The 21892-nt window shown below is 39.2% G+C and overlaps 1 protein-coding gene and 1 long non-coding RNA gene across 5 annotated transcripts in view; one reads left to right on the top strand and one right to left on the bottom strand.

Moving 5' to 3' along the window:
* CRPPA (CDP-L-ribitol pyrophosphorylase A) overlaps positions 1-3064 on the top strand; it is a 454696-nt gene extending 451632 nt beyond the window's left edge. The window contains exons 24-25 of one of the 3 annotated variants that reach the window (XR_009735807.1): positions 230-357; positions 2230-3064. The gene's annotated coding sequence lies outside the window, so the exon portion shown is untranslated. Of the gene's footprint in view, positions 1-229; positions 823-2229 lie in introns of all 3 variants that reach the window. The other 2 variants (XR_009735808.1, XR_009735806.1) reach the window with 2 other exon arrangements.
* The window catches only part of LOC133245900 (uncharacterized), a 187799-nt gene that overhangs the window by 24547 nt on the left and 141360 nt on the right, over positions 1-21892 (bottom strand). The gene's annotated exons all lie outside the window — the stretch shown is intronic.

Raw genomic sequence — 21892 nt, 5'->3', positions numbered from 1 at the left:
TCTGATAAACTTTCTTCCTGTGTCATGATCTGAGGCTTTGCTAATTAAGGTGTGCTTCACAGATCAGCAGCATTGGCATGGCCTGGGAGCTTAGGAGAAAGACAGAATCTTGAGTCCCACCCCAAATTGATTCGTAGTCTGTATTTTAATGAGATCCCAAGTGACTTGTGCACTTTAATATTTGAAAAGCTCTGGATTAGACAGCTAAAGTCCTTGCTTATCCTTTCAGATGTTCCTCATCTTACCCCTAATTTAATCACCTGGATTAATCATGTGTAGTCGTAAGGCCGCATGTTTACAGCACACTTGGTGAGCTGGCACAACGGGTGATGGGGACACAGCAGAGCACACTCACAGGTGAGCAGCTCCAGGGGAGGACTACTCAGTGGCTGTTCTCCCCAGGGGAGTGCTGCAATCTGCCTACCTCGCTGCAGATCACAGACACAGCTAAGCACCAGACCTGGAGGCCTCTCCTCCAAGACCCCACCCCTGACAGGCGCATTGACACCCACAGAGCAAAGCAGACCCTGCGCTACATGCTGGCAGGCTCTGGTCAGCACCACACCAATCAGACTCCCTGCTGCTGCTGCTGCTAAGTCGCGTCAGTCGTGTCTGACTCTGTGCGACCCCATAGACGGCAGCCCACCAGGCTCCTCCGTCCCTGGGATTCTCCAGGCAAGAGTACTGGAGTGGACTGCCATTGCCTTCTCCAAATCAGACTCCCTAGCAAGGGGATAATGGCACAAATCTCGACCAACCTCACCCACCAGGAAGCAGACACCAGAAGAGGAACTACTTTAAAATCTCTGAATTGTCAGGCAAGTCCTTCAGAACAAATGACACTTTACTGACACATGTTATTTTAATTTTTCTGGTACACACTCAGACCCCAAAAGCTATAATTGATGCTACCTCTTCTTCCCTCTCTCACCCCCTAACACTTTCACAGTATCATCGTTTCATTCCTAGATTTTGATTTGCCAGTTTCTAGAGAAACTACTAACATATATTAGCATTTCCTTCTTCTGATTTTGAAATTGACATAATATCTATGCAAGGCTTTGTGAGAAAGGTGTGAGAAAGGTAATGGATCATTGCTTCATTCCATAAATTACTTTTCTTGTCCTATTAAATCACTGATAGATTTATTTCTGCCTTGGAAAAAAGTTTAGTTAAAAGACATTTCAAGACAAGTTTTGATTATTCTTAATGAAGACAAATACATTCAAATAAATTACAATTAGTTAATTCAAATTAATCATTTAAAAATTCAGGTAAAGATTTTTTAAAAAAAGATGATTAGTGCAAACTTCTCCTAAATAAATATATATATATGCACACACACACATATAATTATATATAGGAGATATATAATTATATATTTAAAAGAATATATATGTTTTATATGTATTTATAAATATATATATATATATATATTTCTCTTTTAAATAATACTTTAGAATTACATAAATAGTCCTGTGGTCTTTTTTATGTTTGACACTATTATTATTTCCAATTAATGGGGATATTTTCTATACGGATTTTTTTTCACTAAGAAGTTGAGCGCTATCTCATAACAAAGACAGCTTGAGAATGTGTGTTAACAAAGTCAAACACTGGAAATGAATTCCGCAGTCCTCTGCACTGCTCATTCTCACCTCATGAATCCACAAGTGTCTATGAATTTGAAAGATTGCTGCTGGTGGATGATCTCACCTTCCACACTTCCATAGTCTCTGGTTACGCTTTTTCTCCTGTAAATGGCTCCCTGTACTTGGGGCTGCAGTGCCAAACTTTCTAGACAGGCGTAAATTACTGCTTTGTCTCCCTTCCTCTCTTTCTCCATTTATATTTCATACTGTATGACAAAACTGAAACGGCTGAGTAATGGATGGCGCTGAGGGATGGTGGCCATTCATTGTGTTTTCTTCGTGCTCTGGGTGTTTTACATGTCTGAAATAACAAACCTTATGATACTAGAGATCGAAGGACTTGAACATTTTCATTTGTAGGAGGGAAGCTTTGGTTTTATAAAAGCAGCTGCAAATTAGACTACTTGCTAACTGAAAAGAATGTCTGCAATATGTAGTCAGACAAAATAAGAAAAATATAGAAAGGCCAAAGTAGTAAAGTATACACTTCCTTTTACAAGAGCATTGAGTCATTGACTGAGCTGACATTCCTGCTGTTAACTCACTCATTTTCATAAAATTTGTTTTTCCATTTTAGGAAGAAGATAGATGTTTGTGTCATGCCAGCCCTAGTACCTAACCTACATCTTAATGGGAAGGACAGTGGAACAAATACTCTTCTTTCTCTTATTTGGTTTATTTTAAATTTATAGACTTTAAAACTATTTATCAACTAACTTCCTTCCTCCTTTCCTTCCTTCCTCTTTTTTCCCCAAATAATCTTAAATCTCCCGAGGGGAATACCAGTTTTCTCCTCACTGTTCATGTAGTACGCGCTCCGGGCAAATTCTTTATTTTTCACCCTAAACGTAGAGGCTGCAGATGCCATTTCTTAAAAATTCAAAACAACAAATAGTGGTAAATTCTGTAATTTCTTTCAAAAAATATTCTGCAAAATAAGTGCTTGATGTTATATTGGAACTAAAATGGTCAAATTAAGAGAAGGAAGGAAATGAGTATTTATTCGAGGATCTACTATGTGCCAGAAGTTTTCTGTACATGAATTCTTTTAATCCTCATCACAGCACTAGGTGAGAGCTGTTATTCTTTCCAATCTGTGTTTCAGCAACTGAAATTGAGACACTCAGTAGTTTGCACAGCATCCTATAGCTACCAAATATGTATGACTCCAAATCCTACAGATTTAGGATGACTTTCCCATTTTCTTCTATACCAGTGTCCCCTCCCTTAATTTTGCAAATAAGACCCATGAAGTGCAAAGAGACCAGGGGGCTTAAACTGGTGACTGAGTTCGAAATGGATAATAGGTCCTCTGACTCAGTTCATCCCACTAAGTCACTGGGAATACAAAGATGAGGGGGGAAAACTCATGAAATTGACCCTAAAATTAAAATTCACATGAAATTTACCATGTTCATTTTTTTGAGGCATGGAATCTGTTAATATATTTCCTGTCTGTTACTGAGAAGAAAATCTCATGTGATTCCTCCTCATGTTTCTTTTTCTTCAGTGCCATGAGTTGATCAGGCCCCAGAGGTGACGACTGTTATTTTTAAGGAATTTTGTATCTGGATGCTGGCAACACAACTTTCTCGTCTCCATGGCACTGGGGCACAGGTCAGATTGTGCTGGGCCAAATTCCAAATATATAGCATGAATTTTCTATTTTCCAGCTATTAAGGCAAAGTGACCTCAGAAATTTGTGCAACTGTTCAAAGAATGAGCCTTATCTTATTCTTATTTCTCTCTCTACCCTTTTCCTCCAACTTCAGAATTGGAACACAGAAGCAACTCCTACTACAGTGATTATTTTTGCACATGTTACTCTCTTTTCTCCTACCAGAGTTACCTTAGAACAAGAACTCCACAGTTGCTAAACAGATAGAGTTTGTGCATGACTGTTACTGTATTTACAGATGAGAAGACAAGATTTGGTAGGTGAGAGATTGGGAGAAAGGATTGAAAAGAAAGGTTCAGGGTTAAGACTTCTTATACCCATTGCTTTGAAGAGTTGGTAAAGAAACAAAAACCACATAACAAAATCTGAGCATCTTTATCAGCCCCTGGCAACCTGCCCTAGATGTGTGCAGCAAGTGGTCTGGACATTCTCCACCCCAGGCCAGCTTGACTACTCGCTGTTCCTCAAATATACTCATCCTTTCCCTTCTCTGAGCTTCTTAGTAAAAGGTTCCCTCTGATACAACTGTCTTCTATTCCTCCACTTCTACCAATCAAATTTCTACACATCCCTCAACATTGGGTGTAAATGCTGCCCACTCCATGCAGGCCTCTCATGAACTGAGGGTCAGGAATCCCTTTTGTAGGCGACTGTAGCAGCCAGAAATACAGATCTTTTGTAGCACTTACCACTTACTCTACTAAATTTGGAATACTTTTATATCATTGTATCTTTATAAGGTTAAGAATTGTTTCTATAATCCTCATTCCATTTTTTTTTTCGCCACTTGACTTCTAGGACCTCATGCTTTCTCAGTTTTCCTCCTTGCTCACTGCCCATTTCTTCTTGGTGTCTCATTCCCTCCCCCTCTTTGGGTTCTAGCTTATCAGTCTGGATTCTTCACTATTTAGTAAAGCTTCATTTTGGTACTTGATCAATATCCACTCACTCCCAAGATGATTTTATGGAATTTTACAGCTTTAAATATCATCTCAATGCTGATGACTCCCAAATATGTGTGTCCAGCCTGGACCTTGACCTCAGCTCCCAATGGTTCTCCCCACCTACATGCTGAGTCATCTGCACTTTGCCTCCTCACTTGGCATCTCCTGTGAAATGTGTCCAAAACAGAAATCCCAATCCCTGCCCCCATTGCCATCCCTCAAAACTTGCTTTACCTCCTACCTTCTCTTCTGTAATAAATGGCAACTGACATTTTAGAATCACTGATTCATCTCTCTCTTAATTTATGCATATAATCTTTCAGTAAATTCTGCAAATCTCAAATATATATCCAGAATCTACTTCTAGGCATTTCATGTCTATGACCCTGACCCAAGCCATAATTGTCTCTCATCTGGTATACTCAGTGGCTTGCTGACTGATTTCTCTGTCTCTACATACACATACTACTGTGTGTGTGTATGCAACAGGGCAACTATACTGATTTAGGAATAATTAAAAGGTATTGCACAGCCAAAAAAAACCATAAACAAGATGAAAAGACAACCCTCAGAATGGGAGAAAATATTTGCTGACAAAGGATTGATCTCCAAAATATACAAATAGCTCCTGCAATTCAATATAAAAAAAAAAAAAACTGAGTCAAAAAATGGGCAGGAGACTTTTATATAGGCATTTCTCCAAAGAAGGCATACAGATGGCCAACACCACATGAAAAGATGCTTAAGATCACTATTAGAGAAATACAAATCAAAACTACAATGAGGTATCGCCTCACAGTGGTCAGAATGGCCATCATCAAGAACATCTACAAACAACAAATGCTGGAAAAGATGTGGAGAAAAGGGAACCATCCTACAATGTTGACTGGAATGCAAATTGCTATAGCTACTATAAAGAAACAGTATGGAGGTTCCTCAAAAAACTAAAAACAGAACTACCATATGACTCCGCTATCCCACTACTGAGCATCGACCTGGAGAAAACCATAATTCAAAAAAAATGCATGCACCCCAGTGTTCACTGAAGCACTGCATACAATAGCCAGGACAAGGAAGAGACCTAAATGTCCATCAACACAGGAATGGATAAAGAAGATGTATTACATATACAATAGAATATCACTCAGCCTCTTTGTTCCAATAGGAACAAAATTAGCTGGGCCTAGAGACATGGATGGACCTAGAGAGTGTTATACGGAGCAAAGCAAATAAGAAGCCAGGCAGAAAGAGAAAAACAAATATGTATATTAATGCATATATATGGAATCTAGAAAAATGGTATAGATGATCTTACTTGCAAAGCAGAAATAGAGACACAGATGTGGAGAACGAATGTATGGATGCCAACGTGAAGGGGGCTGGTGGGAGGAATTGGGAGATTGGGATTGACATATGTGCAATACTGATAGTATGTATAAAATAGATAACTAATGAGAACCCACTGTAGAGCTCGGGGAACTCTACTCAGTGCTCTGTAGTGACCTAAAGGAGAAGGAAATAAAAAAAGAGGGGATATGTGTATAGATGATTTACTTTGCTGGAGAAGGCAATGGCACCCCACTCCAGTACTCTTGCCTGGAAAATCCCATGGATGGAGGAGCCTGGTGGGCTCCAGTCCATGGGGTCGCTAAGATTCGAGCACGACTGAGTGACTTCACTTTCACTTTTCACTTTCATGCATTGGAGAAGGAAATGGCAACCCACTCCAGTGTTCTTGCCTGGAGAATCCCAGGGACAGAGGAGCCTAGTGGGCTGCCGTCTATGGGGTCGCACAGAGTCGGACACAACTGAGGCGACTTAGCAGCAGCAGAAACTAACAACATTATAAAGCAACTATACTCCAATAAAAATTAATTGAAATAAGTAATTTTTTAAAAACTTAGATAATGCTTTCTCTTATTCAACCCCTCCAAAGGCTCCTATCTTGCTCGTGGTAAAAACAAAGCCTTTTCAATGGCTTTCAAGACCTACTATAATTTGGCTCCCTGTTACCTCTATGAACTCATCTATGCTTCTTCCCACTCCAGGTGTTCAGCTATGGCATCACTGGCCTCTTCTTCAAGTGTTCAGTGTTCCTCCACTTCAAGGCCCTTGTTGCTCCCTCTGTTGGGAAAGATATTCCACAACGAACTATATTGTCTGCACCTTCATTTTCTTCCCAATCTTTCTTCACCTTTTCCCATTATAATCTTGTTTCCCCCAATACCAAATGCTCTGGTCATCCTATCTAAAAGTCAGGCCACCCCCCAGCACACTCTATCACGCTTCCTTCCCTGCTTGTTACTGGTGTTTGTCTCTGTATTTTTGCTTTGTTTTGTTTTCATAACCCACCTTTCAGATCGTGCAAGAGGGCTCGGCCCAGAGTTAGTGCTCCATAAACATGTTCAGATTTGTTGAATTAATCCCACAGTGCCTTCTGCGCACAGTAGGTGCTCACTGTTTTTTAATCAACAACATGAATCTCCAAATTATATTTTACACCAGAAAGGAGTACACAGATTTTTTCCATTTCATGAATTTTTTCAGTTAACAAAAATTGAAAGTGGTTGTATATCAGAAACAGGTGTGTTTCATCTGTATATAGTAAAACACTAAGTTTCAAAGAGTGGAAAATGTTGGTCGTTCATAGCAGAAGGAACTGTTGAACCAACAACAGGTTCATTGAGCCAATAGCCATGTTAAAAGAATAGAGACAGTGCCATATAACTAGCAAAATGCTCATTCAAATGCTTTAAGGGTGCCTTTGATCATGTTTAATTAAAGAAATTTTAAAATGTACTTTTCACTTAAAGTTATCTTGACACAACCACAACTTAGCATTGTTTTTTCAAGCATAAAAGCCAGAAAAAGATAAAACATGGTGGCCTTCTACTCTAAACCCCATAAATAATGTATACCCCACCCAAATAAAACAGTTAACAATAAGACGTTTCTGAGTGAAAGGAAGAGAATTTGTAAGAGCCATTCATACCGTAACAGATGTGCTGTCTTGCTTCAGCCTTATTTTATATTTTTCCTTTACCCTTTCCTCTCATTGACGACCCTGTGGCATAAAGTTTCATTTCAAAGATTTAAAATAGGACATGGAATCCTTAAGAGCAATTGCACAGAGCAATCTATCATGAATTTTGTGACTCTTATACAGCATGCCTAGTTTCCCTGGGACCAAGATATTTTTGCCCTCAAATTGGCCTGTACAACGTCATCCTCTTTGCCCAGAAATACTGATAGAATGGAAATAGATACCACTCACATTTAAAGAGTTACTCGATTCCAATCCAATTTTAAAAAAATTACTGCCAATTCTCAGGGTCACTGAGTTTAAGATCTAGAGATGGATATTCTCATCTTCACTTGTCAGAACACTGTTCTGCAAAAAGCTCTAGATACGATTTTGAGCTGCCTAAGCAATTTTCACCACCTTCACTGTAAGCATCCTGAGGATTTCCTGACAAAAGTATACTGTGCATGTATTTTTAAAAGCATTAGATTGGCAAAAATACCCTGGCTATTTGAGCACAGGCTCCTTTGTCTCTTTCCCTTAACCCTGCCAGACCTCCCTAAGATATATGCCAAAGAGAAGCCCCCATCCTCCTGTATTCATGATGAATGATTTGGGAACAGTCCAAACAGTAAAGGAGGGATTTAACATAGTTTTCTTGACTCTAGCCCCATTTATTTATGAGAAGGTTGTGAGGAGATTTGCAGGGAGAGTAAAATATTCCATAGTATGGCTTTTTATTCAGACCTGTGCTTAGGAATAATCATTGCTGTCACCGCTTTAATGTTCAAGGGGGAAAAGTACTTCTGTAACCCACATAGTACAAAAAAGAAAATAAAAAAGCAGTCATGGGAAAACCAGGAATTGTGCAGTCTGATAGTTTGATTCTTTCTAGCTTATTTTGTCATTATCCTCTGCTCTAAAACTTTACTTTTCTTTAAATTCCATCACACTTAATCCATTTCTGTTCTCTCTTCTCCAGTTCTGTGTGTGTCTGCGTGTGATAATAATAACCTCAGTACTTCATTATTCCTCAGAATACGTTCAAGAGTAAATGTCAAATAATTCGTCCATTTGGTAAATGATGAAACCAAAACATGGAAAAAAGTTCAATAACATTGATAGGGAAAGAAAGCTAATGGCAGGAAGAGCCCAAATGCAAACTTAGATGCATGCCCCTGACTTCAAAACCTTGTAGTTAATCACTATATCTACTTGTCCCTTTTTGTAGAGGAAGAACCCGTACTGTTTGCTCGCTGCCACGGGGAAGGTCTGTGAGCAGGGCTCTCATATAGCAGGTTCATCATGTATCCCTGGCCAGCGCACTTCCATCATTGCTTTGCATGCTTGTTCTTCACTGTGAGAATATAGTCCTTTCTGGGTAAGGAAGTCATTCACTTCCATGTTAAATTATCATGGAGTGCTGGCTTAAACAGAATAGCAAGCAGAACATCAGAGCCTTGTTCATTGAGAGAGCTGTAGCCAATATTTTTGTTGGTTTTTTCATTTCAACTCTTAAGTTTTCGGGAGCAACACAAAGGAAAAAGGAAAACAGTGATGCCTAATTTTTTTCCTAATATTTTAATTATGGCAATTTCCAAATAGAGTTTGAAAGAGGTGTGCAGTGAATACCCATATATTTAGCATCTAGTTTCTATAATTCTGCTTTCTTTACTTTTCACCTCTCTACCTACTAATCTATATCATTACTCTGATGCATTTTAAAGTTAATTGCAGTCTCAGTGCTGTTCACCTCAAAACTATGAATATTATCAACCAGGGTTCAATATTTAATGACTTTTTTGTTCAACTTACAAGGCAAAATGCACATATCTTGTGTATCATTTGATGATTTTTGATGTGTTTCTACACCCATGTAACTAAAACCTCTTTCAAAGTATAGAATATTACTACGCCAAATCCAACATTACCCTCACCTCCTAGCCCTCTGCCCAGAGAGACAATTACTGTTCCAGTTTTTATATCATAATTTCAGGCATTTTAGTTTTCATGGTCAAACGAACCACATGGTAATTACTCATAGTAACTACTCATCTTTTACTTAGCATTATGTTTTTGAGATTTATCAATGGGGTTGTAGTGGTTTGTTCCTCAATTTCTGAATAATATCCCAGTGTATGGACATACCACAATTTGTTTATCCATCCTTCTGTTCAGTATTTTTGTACATTTTTTTTTTAATGTGACTGTTTTCTTTGCCTGGTTTTGAAAACTGAGCAATACTGAATACAAGTAAAATCACTGTGTCATGTAAGTAGTTGTTTGAAAACTCAGTCTTAAAAACCATCCAAATGGTATGGAGAATTCATAGATAAATCAGGTAAAGGACTATAAGGTGTAGCCTACAATTATAAAGAAGAAAATAAGATTTTTATTGCAGTTACTCCAGGCTGATGTGGGTCTATCCTATCAGCCACAGCACACAACAGAACAAATTAGCCTGAGACATGTCAGGGTCTCTTCAGTTTTCTATTTGGCTCTCAGAAACTGTAAGATAATCATCCACCTTGGTTAGTGCCTCTTTGAACCTGCCCTTCAAACGTGCTACTCTTTCTCCACCATTCATTATTTCCTTGTAAATCTCAAGTAGCCATCTCGTTCGTTACCCTTTAGCTTATTTAATCATTCTATAATACATACGGCCAACTGCTAAACAGTGGAAGATCAACTGGGGAAGGAGCAGTGGAGAGAGAAATTCATTCCCTTTATTGTCATAAAGTTGGAAAATTATGACCACATGCATGGACTGAGCCAAAAGAGCAGAAAATTCCCTTTGTCTCCTTATTATTCACCCATTGTGCTGTTTTAAGTTCCTTTAGTGGCCAAAGGGTGACAGAAGCAATATGTCAGGTTTTTGCTGTAAAATGTTATCTAAAGACAAGAAGTAGACCTGTAGGACAGATAGAATTCTCCACCGAGCCATGGGATTTCTGATAAAATTCTATAACCAAATAAAAAATATCTGTGACAACATTTATGTGAGGCACTGGTGCCCTTCTTTGGCCGGTTTAGGTAATCACAGGTGCACATTCTTTGTCGTATTTGGAGATATATCCCAGTAGACGTTTGGGAATCTGTTTTGAATTTAAAATGGAAGTTCCAAGACAGATCTGGCAATTCTTTTCAAACTCTCTTTTTCAGAGAAAAAATACACACTGTGGAAAAACACTGAAAAAAATACAGACTGTTGTTCAAAAATAGTGCAATACGTGTATGTATACACAAAAACATACTCTTTTGATTTTGATTAACCTTCTGTGACACCTCTGGATATGCATTGGGCCTACCCATGCATTGAGAAATATGTAAATATATTCTGTGAATATGAAACAGGAGTTTAGCAATGAGCACAAATAGCAAACAGAGACTGAAAATCAGAGGAACTCAAATTCCGACTCAATATTGGACAAGTTACACTCTGATAAAATGGTTGTGATAGTATTTTAAATATGCAAATGCATTAACTGAGGAACATCAGCTAGTCGTGTTTCATAAAGAAATATTAAGGTGTTTTAATCAAAATTAATGGTAATCTTTCCTCATTGCTTTAATATGCCTGTTTCTCTGTCATTATACATTTAATTTTATCACCTAATCAATAACCTCAGATATGCAGATGACACCACCCTTATGGCAAGAGGAACTCAAAAGCCTCTTGATGAAAGTGAAAGAGGAGAGTAAAAAAGTTGGCTTAAAGCTCAACATTCAGTAAACTAAGATCATGGCATCTGGTCCCATCACTTCATGGGAAATAGATGGGGAAACAGTGGAAACAGTGTCAGACTTTATTTTGGGGGGCTCCAAAATCACTGCAGATGGTGATTGCAGCCATGAAATTAAAATACGCTTACTCCTTGGAAGGAAAGTTATGACTAACCTAGACAGCATATTGAAAAGCAGAGACATTACTTTGCCAACAAAGGTCTGTCTAGTCAAGGCTATGGTTTTTCCAGTGGTCATGTATGGATGTGAGAGTTGGACTGTGAAGAAAGCTGAGCGCTGAAGAATTGATGCTTTTGAACTGTGGTGTTGGAGAAGACTCTTGAGAGTCCCTTGGACTGCAAGGAGATCCAACCAGTCCATTCTGAAGGAGATCAGTCCCGGGTGTTCTTTGGAAGTAATGATGCTAAAGCTTAAACTCCAGTACTTTGGCCACCTCATGCGAAGAGTTGACTCATTGGAAAAGACTCTGATGCTGGGAGGGATTGGGGGCAGGAGGAGAAGGGGATGACAGAGGATGAGATGGCTGGATGGCATCACTGACTCGATGGACGTGAGTCTGCGTGAACTCCGGGATTTGGTGATGGACAGAGAGGCCTGGCGTGCTACGATTCATGGGGTTGCAGAGTCGGACATGACTGAGCGACTGAACTGACCTGAACTGGAGGCAGGTAGTGAACTTGTGCTTTCTGAACTTATTTTTTTCCATTTGTGCAGGATAGGAAAAAGAACTTAGGAGCATTTCTGTATATTCTTTTCCTCAAAAAGAGGCCAGCATATGCCATATTGTAAATATTAGCCAAAATATATGTTCATGATAAAATTCAACAATCCTCATGGGAAGCCAGTTGTTTATTATTTCTCCTTGCTTCCACTTCCTTCCCATTTCCCTGTTGGGAATGAGTGCATCATAGAACTTACACTTGTTTGGGAGCATGACTGAGCTTACATGGTCTAAAGGCTGGCGTGCATGTATACAGGCAGCTTCCTGGTTCAGGGACTGTTCTTTAGAACTTTCCTGCACATGGCCTCAGCAGAGTTTCAGGTTTACAGCATGATAGTCACTCAGCCCTGGAAGGTGGGCCTGGGGTGGCTGGCATCCTGGTTCAGCAGCCTCTTGCCCTAAATGACACTGAAGTGATTCATAGATGAGGGAAGAAAAGCTATGACAAACATAGTGTATTAAAAAGCAGAGACATCACTTTACCAACAAAGACCCATATAGTCAAAGCTATGTAGTAGTCATCTATGGATGTGAAAGTTGGACCATAAAGAAGGCTGACCACCAAAGAACTGATGCTTTTGCTTTTGAACTGTGGTGCTGGAGAAGATTCTTGAGAGTCCCTTGGACTGCAAGGATATCAAACCAGTAAATCCTAAAGGAAATCAACCCTCAATATTCATTGGAAAAACTGATGCTGAACCTTTGATACTTTGAGCACCTGATTCAAGAGCCAACTCATTTGAAAGGGCCCTGATGCTGGGCTAGATTGAGGGCAAAAGAAGAGGGCAGCAGAGGATTAGATGGTTGGATAGCATCACTGACTCAATGGACATGAGCTTGGGCAAACTCCAGGAGACAGTGAGGCACAGTGGGGCCCGGTGTGCTGCAGTCCACGGGGTTGCAAAGAGTTGGACATGACTTAGTGACTGAACAACAAGATAGATGATGACACCCAAACACTGCACTGCAAGAAAGGCCAAGTGATAACCTTCAGCCATCTGACAGTCTGAATCGTCTTTCACAACAACGACAAAAAACAATCCCAATGAAAAGTGGGCAGAAGACCTTAATAGACATTTCTTCAAAGAATAATACAGATGGCATATAGGCACATGAAAAGATGCTCAACGTCACTAATTATTAGAGAAATGCAAATCAAAACTACACTGAGGACCACCTCACAGTGGTCAGAATGGCCATCATTAAAAAGTCTACCAATAAATGCTGGAGAGGTTGTGGAGAAAATGGAATCTTCTTCCACTGTCAGGAGGGCATGTAAGTTGGTGTAGTCATTATGGAAAAGAGTATTGAGGTTCCTTAGAAAATTAACAATAGAATTACCATATGATACAGCAATTCCACTCCTAGACATAAACCTGGACAAAACTATAATTCAGAAAGACACATGCACCCTTATGTTCATAGCAACACTATTCACAATAGCCAAAACATGGAGACAAATGTCCATACAGATAAAGAAGATACGGCACATATATACAATGGAGTACTAGTCAGCTGCTCAAAGAATGAAATAATGCCCATTTGTAGCAAGAGGGAGGCAACTAGAAATCATACTAAGTGAAGTAAGTTAGAGAAAGACAAATACCATATAACTTATATGTGGAATCTAAAATATAACACATGTGAATCTATGTACAAAACAGACTCATGTACATAGAGGACAGACTTGTAGTTGCCAAGCAGGGTGGTGTAGGAGAGGGAAGGATTGGGAATTTGGGGTTGGCAGATGAAAATTACTAGCCATAGAATGGATAAGAAACAAGGTCCTACTATATAGCATAGGGAACTATATTCAATATCCTGGGATAAAACACAATGGAAAGGGATATTAAAAAAGGAAAGTCTACATGTGTACAATTGAGTCACTTTGCTCTGCATCAGAGCAGAGCAAAGAGATTTGCATAGTAATTAGCTGTACTTCAAAAAATTTGTAAATGCATTAAAAAAGTCTACAAATAAATGCTGGAGAGAGGGTGTAGAGAAAAGGGAACTCTCTTACATTGTTGCTGGGAATGTAAGTTGGTGCTGCCACTACGGAAAACAGTATGGAGGTTCCTTAAAAACCTAAGAATTACCACATGATCCAGCAAGCCAACTCCTGGGCACATATCCAGACAAAATTAAAGAGATACATGCACGCCTCAGAATGGGGAGGTGGGACAGATCAGGAGGTTGGGATCAACCTATACACATCTATGTATAAAACAGATAATAAGAACCTACTGTATAGCACAGGGAACTCTACTCAATGCTCTGTGGTGACCTAAATGGGAAGGAAATATAAAATAGTGGAGATATATATATATATATATACTCGTGTAATTGATTCATTCTGCTGTATAGCAGAAACTAACACAACACTGCAAAGCAACTATACTGCAATAAAGAAATGTACCCCCCAAAAGGATATATGCACCCCTATTGTTCATAGCAGCACAATGTCCAACAGCCAAAGCATGGAACCAACATCAATGTCCATTGAAAGATGAATGGATAAAGATAAAAAAGATGAATGGATAAAGAAGATACACACACACACGCAATGGAATACTAGTCAGCTATCCAAAAAAATGAAATTATGACATTTGCAGCAACATGGATGCAATTCGACATTATCATACTAAATGAAATAAGTCAGAAAGATAAAGACAAATTGCCAGGAAAAATATCAATAACCTCAGATACACAGATGACATGACCCTTATGGAAGAAAGTGAAGAGTAACTAAAGAGCCTCTTGATGAAAGTGAAAGAGGAGAGTGAAAAAGTTGGCTTAAAACTCAATATTCAAAAAACTAAGATCATGGCATCCAGTCCCATCACTTCAGAGAGATTTTATTTTCGGGGGGGGGGCTCCAAAATTACTGCAGATGGTGACTGCAGTCATAAAATTAAAAGATGCTCCTTGGAAGAAAAGTTATGACCAACCTAGACAGCATATTAAAAAGCAGAGACATTACTTTGCCAATAAAGGTCTGTCTAGTCAAAGCTATGGTTTTTCCAGTAGTCATGTATGGATCTGAGAGTTGGAACATAAAGTGGGCTGAGCACCAAAGAATTGATGCTTTTGAAGTGTGGTGTTGGAGAAGACTCTTGAGAGTCCTTTGGACTGCAAGGAGACCAAACCAGTCAATCCTAAATGAAATCAACCCTGAATATTCATTAGAAGGCTGATTCTGAAGCTGAAACTCCAATACTTTGGCCACCTGATACGAAGAACTGACTCATTGGAAGAGACCCTGATGCTGACAAAGATTGAAGACAGGAGGAGAAGGGGACGACAGAGGATGAGGTGGCTGGATGGCATCACCATCTCGAAAGACTTGAGTTTGAACAAGCTCTGGGAGCTGGTGATGGACAGGGAAGCCTGGCATGCTGCAGTCCATGGGGTCGCAAAGAGACACGACTAAGCAACTTTCACACCAATTTTAAGGGTGTACTGTTGAGAGAGGCAGATCCTCTGTCTGGAGATTGGGGGTAGAGTATCGTTCACTGGGACACCTTAACCAGAAGGTTGGGCTACTGTGCCACAATGACAGGAAGCCTTTCACAACTTCTCTGGGGATTTGTTGGGTGCAGAGTCAGATTGCTTTAAATTCTGTGTTCCTCCACTGCCACCACCCTCATCCAAACCACCGTCATCTCACTTGGGCACCTCAATGTTGACCTAGCTGGTTTTGCTTCAGTGCTTTCTCGCAGATCATTTGTTCTTCCTAGAATAGCTAGTTATAACATGTTGCTCTTTTCCTCACTCTGACTCACAGCCTTCCATCATCTGCCCTCATCATCATCTATTCTCCCCTGCTTGTTGTGGCCCAGCCACATGGTATTTCTTGCTCTTCGTCAACTACCCTTGGCCCTTCACATACTTTGGACCTGTATTATTCTTCTTTGCGTCATATCTTTCCCATCTACCCTGCTCTTTACACGTCTCGCTTTTTCATATTGACTCAATCCCAGCTTAAACAGCATTTCATCTATGAGCATTTCCTGACCATTCTCCCTCAGGGAACAGACCTATTCAAATACCTTCTCAGGGACTTTCCTGGTCCAGTGGCTAAGACTCCATGCTCCCAGTACAAGAGGGCCCAGGTTCAATCCCTGGTCAGGAAACTAGATCCCACATTGCAACAACTAGATCCCACATGCTGTATACAACTAAAGACTCTGAGTGCTGTAACTAAGACTCGACACAGCCAAATAAATAAATAAAAATAAATATTAAAGAATACCTTTCTTGGCCATCTGTTTATATTCTTTATAGAACTGTTGCAATTTGTATTCTTTGTTTATCTCAGTGTGGCCACTTACATGCATTTCCTATAAGAATGCTAGCTCTCATTTCACTGTATTTTCAACATTAGGGCAGGGAGTAACACTAATTGAATAATTATCACAAATTAAAAAAAAATTATCCTTACAAAAAAACTGCAGTGGGTTACATAAGAACTTAGATCCAAGAACCAATAAGGAAATAATTTTCACTTGTGACTCTGTCAGTTATTATCAAGTACAAAAGATCCAAGTACAGTATAACTGAAACTCTCTCCTTGGCAGCTGTCTGCTTCATCTGCTTCTTCCTCTTCACCTCCCAGGCACCAGGGTATTTTTGCATCAGCGCAAAAATCTCACTTGGCAACACTTGAGCCAAGTCTTTGCTATAATGTATCTGATAGTTCAAGGTTTTTTGTGTGTGTGTGTTCTTTTCCCTGGGCTTTTTTATGTAGAATAAATATGTCCATTTAATCAGTACCCCTGATCTCTAGCAAAGAGGCTGGAGGAAAACAATCTGATTACAGTGGCATGCAAAGGACCGCCAGACTTCTCCATTAATGGGCATTTTATATTTTTCAAAAGAAACTTATTGATACAGATATTTTCCCTAGTAAGAAAAATATTTGGAGGGGTAATTTTTAGTACCCCCGACTCCCACATGTCTGAGTTTTGGGCTAGAAGAAAAAGATTTAGGGACTTGACATCTTCCATCTGAAAGACTGCCAAGATCTGGCTTATGGCACACCAACTTACATTAGTCCCTAACGAAAGTATCATGTAAGAGTTCACTCCTCCTTTTATATTAGTCAGGCATACCTTACCTATCTTCACTTTCATTAAGTATTGTATTGGTTAAGTGTGGTTTGTAAAATACATAAACTATGTTAAATAATCCACTGACCAAAAGCAATATTGGATGTATATTAAAATTTTGTTCACATGGATTATACTTGTGCAACCTTGGCTTATTTGTATCAGAATTCCACTGGCAGTGTTTTGCTTTTGATCTGTGAGCTATTAGAAACCCTGTTGCTACAGATGAAAGGAGTTAGAAAGTTCTATATCATAATGCAGTGCGATCAGTAATTCACAGAGCAGGTAATTTGCAATGACTTGCCAAGCCTTTGATTGCACCGGGTTTATGGCTATTAGCAGTTTCCCCTTTCAAATTTGTATGGTTCCATACTTCCTTTTTGACCTCTTTTTCATCATTTATGGTCCAATTTGGTAGTGAAAAAACATAACTTCTTGCTTAGCGCACGGCTGTCATTCAAACCCCAGTGACTTACTGAGCACTTTGACATTTGTGATGATGAAAAAAACATTAAGCAGGTGTACAGAACACTAACCAGGTTCCTGCAACAATGCTTTATGGGATTCACAATGTACCTCTGGGCTATAAACTGATTCAGACTTGATTTTCTCTATCAATTCAATCTCAAGTGTTCAAACTCCTACTCAAAGGAGGAGGCACAGGTCTCACTAAAATTGAAGTTAAATAAAATTCCCAATAATAATGTTAATATAGGACCTCATAGGAACAATTGGAAGGGCAGTGATTGCCACTAAAATAATATTAAAGTTGGGCTCACATGTCTACTTTGAAGTTACGCAATTAGGAGTTCTACTTGATACTGGACTATATAAAATTTAAGCCCTATAAAATGTCTTTAGCAATGAAAACTTACAGTGAAATGGCATGCTTTAGCCCCTGAGCTGTCTGAATTGTATGTATACCATGTGAAGGAAACATCATGTTTTTCTGTGGAGGTTTTTCTTTGCACATTTAAAATTGGTCATCTGTTGTACAGGTGTGCAGCACATCCTGGTGTGGGTTAGTCTGCCCTCACGTGCAGTGTGTCTGGGAGACATGGAAACCTGCAAAGCTCAACACAGTCCAGGTCCCCAATTAGTGCGTTTGAGGAAGCAGTCCAAGTCAGAACCCTTGAGCACAGGGATTTTCCCAACTCAGAACTTGCTTAGATGTCTCAGAATCTATCATTCAGGCCCGGAACCCTTTCCAGTTTAAAATGTCACATACACGTACAGACTCACACATACCTAACGACAAAGGAAAGACCGTTGTCAAGATCATCCACTTGCTATCATCATTCCAGTAGGAAAAGAAACTATCCCAATAAAATGAAACAGATAGGCACTGCACTTTGACCCTCTGGATGTTTACCATATTCAGGAAATTATTTGAAAAATGCTAAACGTAGAATAGAAAATTTTGAGTAGTTTTACATATGGAAGCGGTGGCTTCTAACAGAGAGCACAAATATCTAAAGCATTTTCCATTTATATCTAAGGCAGAAATTTCTTGGAGGGGTAATTATAAGCAAATTGAGAAGATAAGGCTGTAGACTCATGCTTGCTTCTGGCTGATGAAGACTGTTCGCATAAAATAAAAGGATCTGAAGATCAAAGGCAGTAAGAACAACTGGTGCATGAACAGTGACTCTTATACAGAGCATTTTGCACAAAAGGCTGTGAGTGTCCTTTTCAGCCACAGCTGGGCATGTGGACAGCAGCAACATTAGTTGCTTCTCTGAATATCAAGTAGTCATAGCCATAATATTCCATGCTTGCATAGCCAAATACAATGATATTGGCAGCTTCCCTTGTTCTTACCACCTAGCTATTTTGACATTTCCATATTCTTTCTGTACACATCCACTTCATTTCCAATACAATGACCACAGGCGCTCACCATACACCTCCCCACCCCTGGTCAAATGTGTTTGTCAGAGAGTAGTGACGTCAATGGGACTAAGACGGGAAGTTCAATTAAAAAACAAAGCAATGTAGATGCTTTATGAGTTTTACAGAGGAGGCAAGAAATTTTATATCTGCTCTGTCCCTCAGGCTGGTTGTAATTTCAGTGTAGAGTGGAAATGGTCCTGAGAAATTATTGATCTTGACTTTTACCAGGCCTTCAGTAAAGCAAAGGTAGCGAATAACGTCATGCTTGAAGTTGGTGAAAAAATATTTGCAGTCATGGTTGTAAGTTGGGGCCAAACTCAGGAGCACTGAACCCAAACACAAAAGCACCCTACCTTGCCTTTTTCCAGTCTCACATAATATTTTTATTTGTTTAGTTTCACTGATGAGATTTTTAGGTCAGTTAACTAGTACTTCCTGCGAACCTGTCTTGATATTTTATCAGGTCTTACCCAAAAACACATGCTTGTTTTGAGTCCATGTGCTGACAACTATTTAAATGCATCATTCCTTATTTATTGCAACCTTTGCCTGTGCTTTCATCTTTTCAAAGATTTTGCATGATCCTTTGGAGTAGGTTATTTAGAAAAATGGATGAATGGATGAGGTCTAACCTTCTGGGGAAAAAATATAAGTGTCCCATAAAAAAGAGCAAATATAAACCAAACAGAGGAGAATTGGTCAAAAAAAAAATAGTTTACTGCTATGTAGAAAACTACTGCATTTTATTTATTTAAGCATTCATTCAACTGTGGCTAGAATTACATATTTGCATTATAATATAAGCTCTGAATGAACTGATTCCTAAAGTGGGAATACCAAAGAAAGTCATTTCAGTTTATGAAATTACCCTTAGCACGTTTATTTGTTCTCTCTCAACTTGAAACCCACAAGTTTTTATTAAGAGCATGGTTCGTATTTCAAATAGCAAGAAATCTTCACGTCTCCCTTTCCTTCCCCCTCAAAAATAAATCTACAAAGCACCTGGATTTAGAAGAACAACCCAGATCTATTGCCATTAACTCGGAAAACTAGCAAGCACTTCCATAATAAAAATAAACAGTGCATACTGTAATCGATGAGGAGGCAACATCCCACACTGTTTATTGATTCATAAGGTTGAGATTAAAGTGGGATTCTTGCCCATGTTTATCAACAGGTTTTTTTTTTTTTTCTTTCCTTCTCTTTTTAAGCAGTAAGTGAACCTGGAATCCCACAAACCAATCAATAAAGTTTAAAAGCTTCAGTGAGTCTAGCCCATAACAGGCCCTTGTTTGGAGGACATGCTCAAGAAACACATGTGCCTTTAAGAGGTCTTGAAAGACTTTACACCCATGGACCATTACCATTTCCAAACACCCTGAAGCATTACCAGCCCAACATATGCGGACTGTATATCACCGTGACCCTCTCACTAAAGCCCTTTTGACTGCAGTGCTTTTAATACCCACTTTCTCAGCTGAGCTCAGGAGTGATTTGTTTTACATGCCACATTAATCCTTTCCACATTTTCTGGATGAGGCAACCACAATTCCACTTGTGAGGTGTTTCTAAAACACAGTTATAGGAATAAAGCAGCAGGGTCCCAGACTTGACAACTTCCCTCTAGGCAGCTGACAAAGTGGGCTATCGTGCCTCGGTTTAACTCTTCAAACGACCGTTTGTGCCTGGCCACTAGGGTGGGCCAGCTTTCCAGGCCAGTAGGAAGCCCCATTTATTGAAGGCAATTTACTCTCAATTAAAACACAGTAGGAATCTTCATAGACATAATGCCTTCTTGATACTATGCATATTAGTAACATTAAAATCAAGAATAAATGGAAAAGCGCAGTAAAGACAAAAATACATAAAACACACCTCAGGAAAACCTAAGAAAGTTTCTACATCACACTCTCATAGTTGTAAGAAGAGAGCTTTCCCCTCCCTCTTTTTTAAATAAATGGGCAATTAGCGTTCAAAGCACAGGCTTTTATTATGTGGTAATTTTACAGTTTTGACTTTAAAGGCAACTTACCCACCCCCACTCCCCAAATATATTCTAAGACCAGTGAACCTCTGCTGCATGTATTTATGAACTTTTCTACATTTTTAATGTTCATTGAATGTAAGTAATGAAGGTTTTGAAATTTCAGGTTGTCAACAAGGCTAACTGACTGGACCGACCCATTGTTTTAAAAAAAATGTTTCTACATGTCAGCACTTGGCTGACTTTATTAACTTGTTAGTATTATGCTGCTCCCCATTTTATGTGCTAAAATCTAACTGTACAAGGAACTTGAGGCCTAAAATTATGCCTTTATCCAGTCCTAATTTATTATTCTTCCGTCATAAATTTTATTTGCAGCTTCAATGGTTTGAAAAAAGCAATAAATCATAGTGAGGTGAGTTTTACATAGTTTAGATTGAGTTCCTTATTTTCGCTTGAAAAAATTAATCCAATCCATTCCTTCTGGTGTCATCATCCTGTGGATAATAGTATATCTCAAGGCAAGAGATCACTTGAATCAAAGAGATTTTTTTCTAAGCTACAGGATAGCAGTTATACATACTCAGATGAAAAATGTTTTACATCAATTATGAGGAAACTGATGTCATGCTTACAAAATATATTGAGTATGTCAATGAGAAAAATACTCTGTTTCTCGTCCCAGGTTGTTTTCCTTAGATAATCAGGACTATGATTCTAGTTTTTCTGAGAAGCCGTCTGAAGAATGATGTACTCAGACTTCCTTGTGTCTATGTATGTTAGTCACTCAGTGGTGTCTGACTCTTTGCGACCCCATGGACTGTAGCCTGCCAGGCTCTGCTATCCATGGAATTCTCCAGGCAAAAATTCTGGAGTGGCTTGCCATTCCCTTCCCCAGGAGCTCTTCCTGATGGAGGGATCCAATCCGGGTCTCCAGCACTGTAGGCTGGAGATTCTTTTTCTTTTTTTTTTATAGCTAACATTTTTTTTTTAATTTTACAGTATTGTATTGGTTTTGCCATACATCAACATGAATCCGCCACAGGTATACATGTGCTCCCCATCCTGAACCCTCCTCCCTCCTCCCTGCCCGTACCATCCCTCCGGGTCGTCCCAGTGCACCAGCCCCAAGCATCCAGCATCGTG

The sequence above is a fragment of the Bos javanicus genome, chromosome 4, assembly GCF_032452875.1.
Source record: "Bos javanicus breed banteng chromosome 4, ARS-OSU_banteng_1.0, whole genome shotgun sequence".
In the NCBI taxonomy this organism is placed as follows: Eukaryota; Metazoa; Chordata; class Mammalia; order Artiodactyla; family Bovidae; genus Bos; species Bos javanicus.
The sequence above is the reverse complement of the archived record's forward strand: the minus strand, read 5'-3'. Positions and strand labels throughout refer to the sequence as shown.